Raw genomic sequence first — 11713 nt, forward strand, 5'->3', positions numbered from 1 at the left:
CGGAACTCGGAGCTCTGTGATCTCCATACAGGAACGCGCGACGAATTTCGCTTTGAGAAAAAAAGAGAGCTATAATGGCCCGAGACTAGGAAGATTTGTAAACAAAGCGCCGCGTGAAATGATCGCAGTAACAATACCTACGCGTAGACCGCATTCTGCGAACGAGTGGCTTTTTTTTCCTCTCGACAACGTTCCGCGAAGCAGACCTTCTCCGCACTTGCACTCGTCCTCGTCGTGAACACGAGCGTCGGTAAAATCAAGTCGTAGAGTTCTCGATCCAACTCGCCGACTCGATTTCGTTAGCGGTCCGCTTCGCGACGGCATTTCCCGCCCCGAGGAGAGCGTCGTAATTGGCGCGAAGCCGAAGAGAGCAGACGAGAAGAGTTTCAACGGGGGTCGTTGTACCGCGGTTACGCGACCGATGGCCGTGTCTGTTGCTGCTGCTGCTGCTGCTGTTGCTGCTGCTAGCCGTTCGTTCGATCTCTCTCTCTCTCTCTCTCTCTCTCTCTCTCTCTCTCTCTCTCTCTCTTTCTCCACTTCTTCGCTTATGTGTGCGTGTTGCGCCCTGCGTGCCGCGTGTGTTTATAGGTAACGTAGATGCCTGCTATCTTTCTTCTCTCTTTCTCCCGTCTCTCCCGTTTCTCTCACTTGTCCTCTTCTTCGACGCTTCCGTCGACCGAGCGACTGATTATTTTGGTGCATCGCGCACGTATATCGAGCGCGTCGCCCACTGTTTTCAGCCGTTCGCTGATTAACGCGTTGCCAACTATAAACAATAGCGTGCCTTTGCAATGCCGAGAATACGATCGAATAACACTGACTTCCTCACATTCCCTATGAAGTAATCTTGGGCTTATATCTTGAATTGTATTAGGTAATATGCACGGAAAGAATAATTTTGCTGAAATATCTTCAAATTTAACTGACGATACAGATCTGAACATTTGCGTAGAAAACTCAAACATGAGATAAAGCAAAAGATAAAGTTATATAAAAATTTAGGAATGATAGGAATGACCTATAATTATTTTGATAATTCACAAAATATATCTTACTATTTAAATTTTCAGCAAAATCATTTTTTTTCATGTGTTTCCATGCGTTCCAACGATTTACGCTCGTTTACGCACCAATGAAGATTATTTACATACATACGATATAAAGTCGAGAAACTACTAGAAAAGCCACTTCATGGCTTAGAAATGGAAAAAAGGAAATATCTAACGTAAGATATTATCTCCAAAACACATTTGATACTCTAAAATATCAACAGGTTTCTTTTTTTGATAAATATTATCACTTAAAACTGACCATGTTAAATGTAGCTAATAAACTGTAAATCTCTAACTGTATTTATGAGTTCTTCATCTTTTTCTAATTTTTAAAACTTTTAGAACAAGGATAGAGAGTATTTGAGTTGAACCGAGATTAGAGTTCTGATCTACATTGGAAATGGATATTATTTATCAAAAAAAGAATTTCTTGATATTTTAGAATGTGAACAAATGTGATAATTATTATATTTCGCATTAAATATTTCTTTCTTCTTTTTTCACAGTCACAGTCACAGTGCTATAATATAAATTGATCGCTAAATGTTTAGTACTTTCAAACATAATTTGTGATTATAGAGTTACTAAACTTCTTTTAAAAGTACATGTATTCTTTTTGAGATCGTAAAACTTCTGGTCATCATTAATTAAAATTTTATATTTATAAAATTATATTAGTAGGAATTTAATGAATATTATGTTCAAGAAATTTTATTTCGTTAAGAGCATTTAACGCATAAAAAGAAATTATACTTCTTCCTTCCGCTCCAAGATTATCTTTTTTTAAAACGTAGGTATTTACATGTGTACTCTTGTAATTCAAATATGGTAACCGTATTTGCGAGTTTCTTCATAACTTCTAAAAATGTGAAATAAAGAATAAAAGAAAAAACACACTATTTTCCTGAAGTCATATTACTCTGCGAAGAGTTAACATCTGCTGCGACTTTCTCGTTTCTTTTTCGCTTTATTCGAAAATCTTCTAATCGTAAAAAAATCGTGATTAAACGGCGGAGGAACCGCATCTCTCAAGAGTTGCCGATTAACGACGTGCCATTGTTGGTCTCGCGGGTTAAGGTGATGCCGATATCTATCCTATCTACCAGCAACGTGAGGGAAAACAGGTCGCAATAAAAGTTTAGTGTCCTAACGGTGCTCCGCCGTGGTATACTAAACTCTCGACCGCTGTATCTACGTAGAAAGTCCTGGACTCCCTCCTCGAATAACCGCGTTATTGTCCCTCGATAGGCGCCGATACGAAACCAACGGTAGCAATGTTTTCCGATGCGAAGCCACGCGCCAGCTTCCGCGTATCTGTCTTCATGCGAAATCTCACGATCGCTCGATGACACACTTGTAGGTTGACACATTTTTCGCGATCTTCGTAACCCTGTGTGATGATAGATTCCACATACGTACATACTACACACGGAAAAAAAGAATTTTGCTGAAGTATCTAAATTTTAGGTAGCTACAGATCTGAAAAAAGTTTTGCTGGATTCATCTATTCATCATAATAATTATGTAAAAATTTAAGTTCGATGTAATGAACAATGCTGCAAAAAGTTTTAAACAACCACATTAAGAAAAATGTATGAAAATTCTGATTGTAGTCAGTCAGAATTCCGATTATCTCAATTAGAATCCTACTTAATAACTATTTTAATAGATCAACAAAATTTATTTTTAGACTAGTATGTAGCGAAATATTTAGATACTTTATTGCATAAATCGACATATGTAGCACAGCTTTAAGTAACAAATGTAATCTCATTCCGAATTTAAACTCATTTATTCTTATTTCAGTTCAGTCTCATTTTTTTATCAATTTTCCTCAGTTTTGATTTATCATTTTCTCCTTCACAAGTTTTTTTTGTTTGATATTAAATTGAGAAGGAATTCTGGAGCGAAGAGATTTTTGCAGAAAGGGCGAGAGAGAGAGAGAGAGAGAGAGAGAGAGAGAGAGAGAGAGAGAGAAATTAACCATGCATTTACTGTACTGTATAATACAATGTCAAAGTTTTCATTTTAATTATTAGGTATGTTATTTATTGTTAGTCCACCGTATCCGGATTAGTATATCCGTTTTGTATTTTCAGGTTAAAATGATTTGCGTAACACAAGAAGAAGCCGCATTAAGATACATTTTTCTCTCATGAGATATCGTCGCACGTTTTCGTCTTACTTTACATATACAAGTTTGCGGACTGATAAGCGAGCTCATTCAGATAAAGCAGTCGACATAGTATTTACATTTAAAAATAACGGTTGAGTCAAGTTGCCCATGTTTTACATTCCTAAGGTACGCAACAGTGTTTACTCACATCTTTTCCCTTACAATAAATAGATTTCTCTCGGTTACCTCCTTCCCTTCCTCTTTTTCTTTGTTCTCCTTACATGCGCACTTTCCTCTATTTCCGATTTATTGCCACAGAATCTGATATACTTCTTTGCACATGAAACGAGAGACATTTACAAATAAATCTATACTTTTACCGCATCTCGTTCCGCAACGCTTGCCTTTTGCTTGTTTTCCATTCAAAGTTTGAATATATATTGATTTCATTTTGCATGCAGGAAACTTAATAAAGTGCAGTCTACTAAAAAAAGCAGACTATTGTGATACTTTGACCTCGAGGTCTACTAATTCGCATAATAAATTCGTCTCTGAATTCTATTCGCAAGGTTCGAAAGGTTCACGTGCATTCAGTTGTTGGTTTCTTCGTTCGTTTATTCAGCATGATGTTTGGTCGGCAGTGGAGCAGCGTTCGCATTCTCTCGTTCAGGCTTTAGGCGCGCGCGCGCGCGCGACGGGTATTATTTTTAGAAGAATCCAAGTCCGCGTCGGTCGGTCGGTCGGTTCCTCTGCCGGGTTTACGCATCGTCGATTACGCGTCGCTCCCGACTTCACCTGTACCCATAACTCAATGATGGAATACCGGTTGGAGCCTTTTCCTACAGATTGTTTCATTTCGAGTTCTTTCTCCCACCTTCAAAAATTGTGACATGGCAAAGTTTTCCTAAAGTATTTAAAAATCTAGATACAGATCTTAAATAAAGTTTTTTTGATCTATCAAAAAATAATTAAGTAAGACACTCAAATTGTTTGTTCGACTTTTTGCAACATTGCTTATCATGTTCTAGTTTAATTATTTTGATGGTCCAACAAAATTATTTTCTGATTTGCATCTATTTAAATTTTTAGATACTTTAGCAAAATCGTTCTTTCCGTGAAGATATCTTTTAGTTTTAATTTAGTTTTAAACTAGGCATGCTCTGCGAACACTTCCGTATATCAGAATATCTGATTATCCATCTTGATTATGATATTTCTTTGTTAGATATAAAATATGAATGCTTTTAAAAAAAAAACTTTCGTAAAAATTGAAACAAAATGAAATATTTACGACTGTCTTAAAGAAAAGCTGATAAAGTTCTTTGCTAGAAATATTTATTATGCAATTGAGAAAGTAGAGTTTCGGAAAGAAATATCTGAGAATTCTTCAAGAATTTTGTGTTGGTAACATACGATTACGAATCATTTATAAAATTAAATATTCAATGCTTCGCGATTTTCTTGGATTGAAATTAATTGTAATTAGCAATGGCGCGATAGTATAAAGTGTTTAATTCCGTTAACATCGCAACGAGGTCAAATCGATCCTCGTTGTATGTTTAATTCAATTTCCTTCTCGTCTTCGTTGTGTCGTTGTTTTAATGCTCTTGGGGTATTAGACATTGGCTCGATCAATTCTTGGCTCGTATGCGGCCGTTCCAAATAAGCTGACCTATTCGCCCCGTAAATCCGGCGGAGCTTATAAACACATCGTCTGTAATAAGCGTCATTAATTACTACGCCGCAAATGCCGCAAATGTAGGAAGCGAGTTCGAGCGAGTCGTGTCGGTTGCGCTATCATAATTCATAATCATTTTCCTGCCATCTGCTAAGCCCGCGCGCTTTGAGCTTTCGACGGCGACGTGTATTGCCTACTTGCCTACAGTACAAATGTGTTTTGTACCAGGTTTTATTCTTCACTTAAAAATACGATCGACGTTAATTTATTCTTTCTTCTTACGCTAGCCGTACGCTTTTACGGTCCGTTTCGCGAAGTAATTTGCATCGAAAGCCTTCGTTTTTTTCGTAACTTCTGCTTTCGTGAACACATCCTATGTAAATATACTCAGTTGTGTGTTACGCGAAACATACCAGGCGAGTTTCATAATTTTATTACATGCATTTTATTCTAATTGATGCAGAGTGCTTTTATCAATGCGATATGCCAGTGTTCAGGGATCTATAATAATCTGTGATAATTGATTCAAAAAACATTTTAATTTATTGCTTCGCGCTAATTGCAATTTTCTCTATTTCCGTACTTCCGTTACAAATACTTGAATCAATAGTCCAGAGACGATTTATATATATATATATATATATATATACACGTGTATACATTATATATATTCATATTATATATACGTACGATATTTTTGCCGAGAAAGTATGGAAATAGGGAAAGTTGTAAATAAATTACGGAGCAACAAAATAAAAATGTTTTATTAATATCATTATTATAGATTATTTGTTAAAATATATAAAATAAATTTGATAAAAAATTTTGTGATATGTGTACTTTATATCTCTTTGGAAAATTATATACACTGAAAAAAATGACGTTATATATTAATAGTATTTTATATTAGTAGTATTTTAATAGTAGTATTTTAATTGAAAATAATTTTATTAATGCACATTATTAATGAAACAAATAACATTCTTGTTTTAATAAAATTGTTTTAATAAAATTTATTTCTTTCATTAATACTGTTGTAAATGTAGATGTTAGTAGAAAAGGAACAGTTTGCGGCGTTGAATAATAATGTACGTAATGAAAGTAGGTTCGAGCGAAAGGTCTTTACAATGAAGTCTTTATTGATTTATTAGATTTAAACAACAAACATTGTATGATTATGTTTTACATTTCCCAATAAATATCTCTGTTATTTTGCAAACCTATGTCATATTAAGATAATGAATCAGTACCGAGTTGAAGTATCTTACACAAATCAACAAGATTAATTTCAATTAAACTAATAATGCTGTTGATGCATCATTTTTTTTTCAATATAGTATTTAATTGATTTGCGTTTGCGATTTTCTTTGGAAATTCTTGGAAAATTAGAAAGAAACCTCAATTTTCTTTAGAAAATTTTTATAGAAAATGTGTTTACAAAAACAGCTTTCTCACGTCTCAACGAAGCATCTCGACGTACCCTTGGTTTATGGCGGAAAGTCTGTCCAGTCCAATTTTGTGCGTGCATACGGTCGTAACACGTCGTCGTTCGTGTATGACTTAACGATGCGACGGCCGAGAAAATGGAACTAATGGTCTCAAGCTTTCTAATCGCCGATTACGACATCCTTCGCGAAGACCGCAAGGCAGCCAGGCAACGTTCATTCGCAAGAAACCTTAACGCCGCCTCCGCGTGGCATATCTGTCTCCTCTCTCGCTCTTTCTCTTCCTTTAAACTCCCGTCATTTTATGCACCGTTCGGGACTTGCCTATTTTTACTCGCCCACACGAGACATCGTAAAGCGCGGCTAAAGCTGAACAAAAATGCCTGTGTTCGGTTACAGCCAGATTTCATTGTTGAATCGGAGAGTGAAAATGACACCTCATCCCATCGTCGTGCTATAATAAAATTGAAAATATAAAAACAGATATATTTTTACCCTTGTCTAGCGCTAAAGTACTTTTCACTAAACTGCAGAACAAATTTAATTAGACGAATTCCGACAGACTTTACTAATTGTTCAATTTTTTTTATCGCCATATGTTTTCAATATTTTAGAAGGAATTTAATTAAATGAATTTTATTTGTCTACTCATCAATTGTGTCAAGTGGCATGCCACTTTTGACATTTCAAATTTATCTCTCTTTCTATTTATAGCTGAAAACTCCAAAATGAGTTGATTCGAGAGAGAATTTTATGAATTATTCAACATTTATGTATTTAATAAATTTAAATTAATTTCACGTTTGTTAAATCAGTTATGCCTTGCTTTCTGCGTTGTACTCTTATTATTCTGTTCTTAGTCTCATCAATTTAAAGAGTCTGTTAAGATATTTGTTAATTTCATGTAAATTTTTTTGTTACATTGATGGATGCTCGATTGAAAATATATCTCTTTTGTTTTGGATTGACTTTAACGCGGAGGACGCGGTGGCGATGACCGAACGAATCAGCGTGAGAGAACAGAGAATCGTAGGATGCGTAAGCGAAGCCGAATCGGCAACAACCTTTACCTTCACTTCGGTCCGTCGCCCGGGTTGTTCTGCACGTTCCATTCACGAATTTCACTTTCACGGCCATGGCCGTGCGACGACATTCTCACATTCGCTTTGAGTCTCACGCCGCGAATGTGCCGAAATGTTAAGCACGAACATTGACATTTGCCACGCTATTCGAACGCTATAAATATTTTGCACGCACGAAACGCAAGATAACGCGTTTTGATCTCTTCAAGTCAATCGGTGCAAATTTTCAAACGATTCTTTCACATTTGGGATTATTCTATATTAAACTCTAATACTGTATTCGTCTATTTAGATAAACACACACACGCGCGCGCGCGCGCGCGCGCGCGCAGAGAGAGAGAGAGAGAGAGAGAGATGTACAAATGATGTATGAATATACAATTCATGTATAAAATTATTTTGAACACTATTAGGATTGTATAAAGAATTCATATTTGAACTAATTTATTAGATATATCAGAATAATTAACTTTGAAAATAATATATATTTTATAATAGACCACTTTTTCTATATATAATGATATTAAAAATCGCTAACTCACAACTCCGGCATAAAACTGCAGCGCTGTTTATTATTACTGACCTGTACAAGTACATTACAATTGCGAATTAAATAGCGATATGCAGAAGCGTCGGTCTTGAAGTTTGAATCACTCTGCAAAGCAAACTCCTATCACGACAATTTTGTAACGTAAACGTACAATACGCCTCGCGTGCGCCGCGCGCGTATTGATTTTCCTCTCCGTTTACGCGGTCCGCCTATCATCGTTTTTCCTATGAGAAAACTTCGGTATCCGAATACACAATCCGCACCGCCGCCGCTGCCGCCGTCGCCGCCGCCGCCGCGATCTAAATATGTATATATTCCAGGATTAAAGTAACAGAGTCAAATTTAAATACCCTTCGTGGTTTTCAATTCACGGGCAAACAAACATCCTGTTGAAGGTACTCAGGGTAACTCCACCAGTTTATTTACCGAGACCGAAGAGAGTATAATAAATCAGTATCGTCTCTAGAGACGAACTTTTAGTGTTTGTCTCAAATGTTTGTCTCGGGAGAATAAGATTTCCGTTCTTTGCGGGACAGATAAAATTAGCTCGTTTCCAATTATGTTGACGTTATTCCGATTCAAGATACGAATGATATTTTTAATATTATTTTTCTTGCAATTTGCCATTAAGGAAAATAATTATACTAAAGTATCAACAATTCTCCAGATAATTCTTTGTATTTCTTGAATATGTTAATCAAACATTCAACGATTTAAAACAAGTTTACAAAATGAAGATAAAATAGTGATAAGAAAATCCAAAAAAAAAATAAATATTCTAATATTATAAAATAATGCAATACTTTCTGAAATACTCTTTAAATAAAAGTTTTATTTTATCTAGTAAAAAAATTAGAATTCAAAGACTAAACTTTTTTTCTCTTCTTTTAAAAACAAAAAAACAAAATTAATGGAATCATACATTTATAACATTAAGTTGAACATTTTTGAACTATAAAAAGCTGTTTTTCATTCCATTATGTGTGTGTGTGTGTGTGTGTGTGTGTGTGTGTGTGTGTGTGTGTGTGTGTAACAGTAGTTATTACTTAATTTACTAGTACAAGTTATTTTTTTCTAAAATTGCTGTTCTAAAAAATCAACAATTTTTTTTATCAACAATACATGGTTCGTATCATTCTCCTTGATGGAAAAAAATTCGGCTTCCTTCGTGATGGATATGCGCGATGGATAGATAGATGCTCGTTGTTGGCATAGCCAGCACAGCAACGATGCACGTATATGCATCGGTCGTGTTGTTGGATCAATACGCGCCTAAGCCACCGTACTTACTGCTGCGTTTGACCCTCCATCTGTGCAGCAACAAGTTCTCCGGGCCTATAACGGGTAGTCTCACCCTTACGATGACGAAACGATCGCACCCCTCCGACTCCCAATTAAGGTTCGTTCTATTCGCGGCGAACGACACCCCTCGCGCATTGCGAGACGAAAGGATCTCTTCTCTCCATCTAATTAAAACGATCGCGCATTAATTGCAATTAAGGGCAACTTAACGCCGGCCGGAAGCGCCGGCGGATTACATGTATGTCGTGCGTGTTCGCACCGCCCTGCTATTAACTGCAATTGTGATAAACGTGAAAGGAAGAGGAAAGGCTTTGAATTATATTTTATGATTTATCGTATATTCGAATTTTTATATTTTTAATTATTTAAATTCAGACTTATGTAGAATTTAATATTCCTTTTGTAGATATACGATTAATTGTATTAAAAAAAAATTAAGCGAAAATTATACTAATGTACATAATATCTCAAATCAATAAGAAAATATAATAACAGTTACAATATTTATCACAATTATTATATATTTATTCTTTTCTCTTATGGTTATTGATTTTCTTTCTATTAATTTCTTTCTTTCGATTAATTATGTAATTAATTAATTACATCTCATTTGCCAAAACATTGAAAACTACCAAGTAATGAGATGTCGACATTAACAGCGATTTCGCAAAAGTATCTTTCGTTGGCATTTAGTAGGAAATTATTTCGCTACTCCTCTCGACACGGCCGTCGGGGTCGAACTGCCTGTCTTTCACGCCGTGACGGATCTTCGACGTTTACGACAAAACACGCTTTCGCGGTATCGTCCGACAAGCGTCGCGTAGAAAAGCTGTAGCTTGGGTGGCAGCCACGTGGGTAGTGATTAATTGTGACAAGGCGCAAACACGCCATACACGCAATATATGCCTCCCTTTCTCTCTCTCTCGCTCCCTCCTATCTTCACGTACGAGAAAGACCATGTGTATCGGCGCACCCGCATACGAAATGCACATACACGCAGACACACGCGTACGTGTGCGCTCGGCAAACTATGGATTACATGTGCGTGCATGCGCGTGGGCGCGACGACATTCTCTCACTCTCTCGCGGGATCTCGATTAGAGAATAGTGTAGTCGCTCATGAACTACTGCATCGTCGTGTATGTAATCTTGAACACGAGGGCATACCCGGTCGATCTCGCGGGGCACGCGAGGGCAACGAGGCGGAAACGGGGGCAGAAATGGAAATCGCTGCCGATCTTCCGAGTAGTGATTGCTTTTGCTGCTCGGTTGCATCGGCCTGGTTAGTGCTAATCTTTAACCGAATCTTTCTTTCGTTGCGTAGGTATATGTAGACGTAACTGCAATCTGCAAGGAAGGAATAGCCGATGATTAATGCTCTCTTGCATAACTCGGAACGTCGATGCGATTTCGCTGTGTAGATTCTATTGAGAAGAATTCTAAGAGAATGCGAAAAATGCAGAGAACCATCTGCACTTATCTTATGATATATATTATCACGTATCACGAATTTTTTCGCGCGTAATTTGATATTACTTCTCACTTTTAATTATCGTTTCAAAACGCGCACTGAGAGAACTGACTATACAGCGTAAAATTATAATAAAAAATTTAAGAGGAAAAAATTTTAAATATACAATTTAAAAAATTTTTTCACAGGTCTGCTTTTTAAAGTGAAAACATGTGTTCTTTCTTTAAACATCAATAAATACACATGTAATGAAAATGTAATAAAATTCGATAATACTGGAATTTTTTCTGTATTATCAATTGGAAAAATTATTTATATAAGATATTATGTTGTCCTATAAGATATTATATTGTTTATTTATATATTAAAATTTCCCTTCGCATATTGGCATCAAAAGGGTGACATTAGAGATACGTGACATCTCCAACGAACAAAGTATTAGTCTCTGCTTATTCCTATTCGCCCAATATTGAATGTCAATGTTAATGTAAGATGAAACTTAGACGACGGCATTTAGTGGCTAAACATTGCGGCTTGGAACACGACCGCTGTCATCGATACCGAACTCTATAACTACCGATCCCGTTGCGCAGTTGCACGCTGGTGCGGTTTCGTTAGTCGTTCATTTTACAGCAGCTTGTTAGAGGAAAATATATAATAGTTAGAAGAAAAAAGACAGTTAGAGGAAAAGAGACGAACATACATTACGGATACTCCGTTTCTCTTTCTCTCCCACGAGAGGGATTGTGTAGAACGGTTCGCCTCTAGATCTCTATCTCGCTTCGAACGTCACGATTAATGTGTCTTACACGTGCGCGTACGGGGTCTATATGTACGTACTATATGTACATACGTATTATCGCGTTACTCAGCTGCAACCTAGGCCTAGGCTCGCGCGCTTAGGTCCGCGCTTGCATTTTGCAAGACGCTCGTTTTCGCAATCGACTCTCTTTCACGGACGTCGTCCAGCTCGCTCCTAGTTCGTTCGCCTACTTCTCTCTACATATATATATATAT

At 36.6% G+C, this 11713-nt stretch overlaps 1 protein-coding gene across 1 annotated transcript in view; it reads left to right on the top strand.

Annotated features, from left to right (window-relative positions):
• Nucleotides 1-11713, top strand: part of LOC108684227 (AF4/FMR2 family member 4-like) — an 89597-nt gene that overhangs the window by 1633 nt on the left and 76251 nt on the right. The window lies entirely within an intron of this gene.

Source organism: Atta colombica, unplaced genomic scaffold, assembly GCF_001594045.1.
Source record: "Atta colombica isolate Treedump-2 unplaced genomic scaffold, Acol1.0 scaffold127, whole genome shotgun sequence".
NCBI classification, from domain to species: Eukaryota; Metazoa; Arthropoda; class Insecta; order Hymenoptera; family Formicidae; genus Atta; species Atta colombica.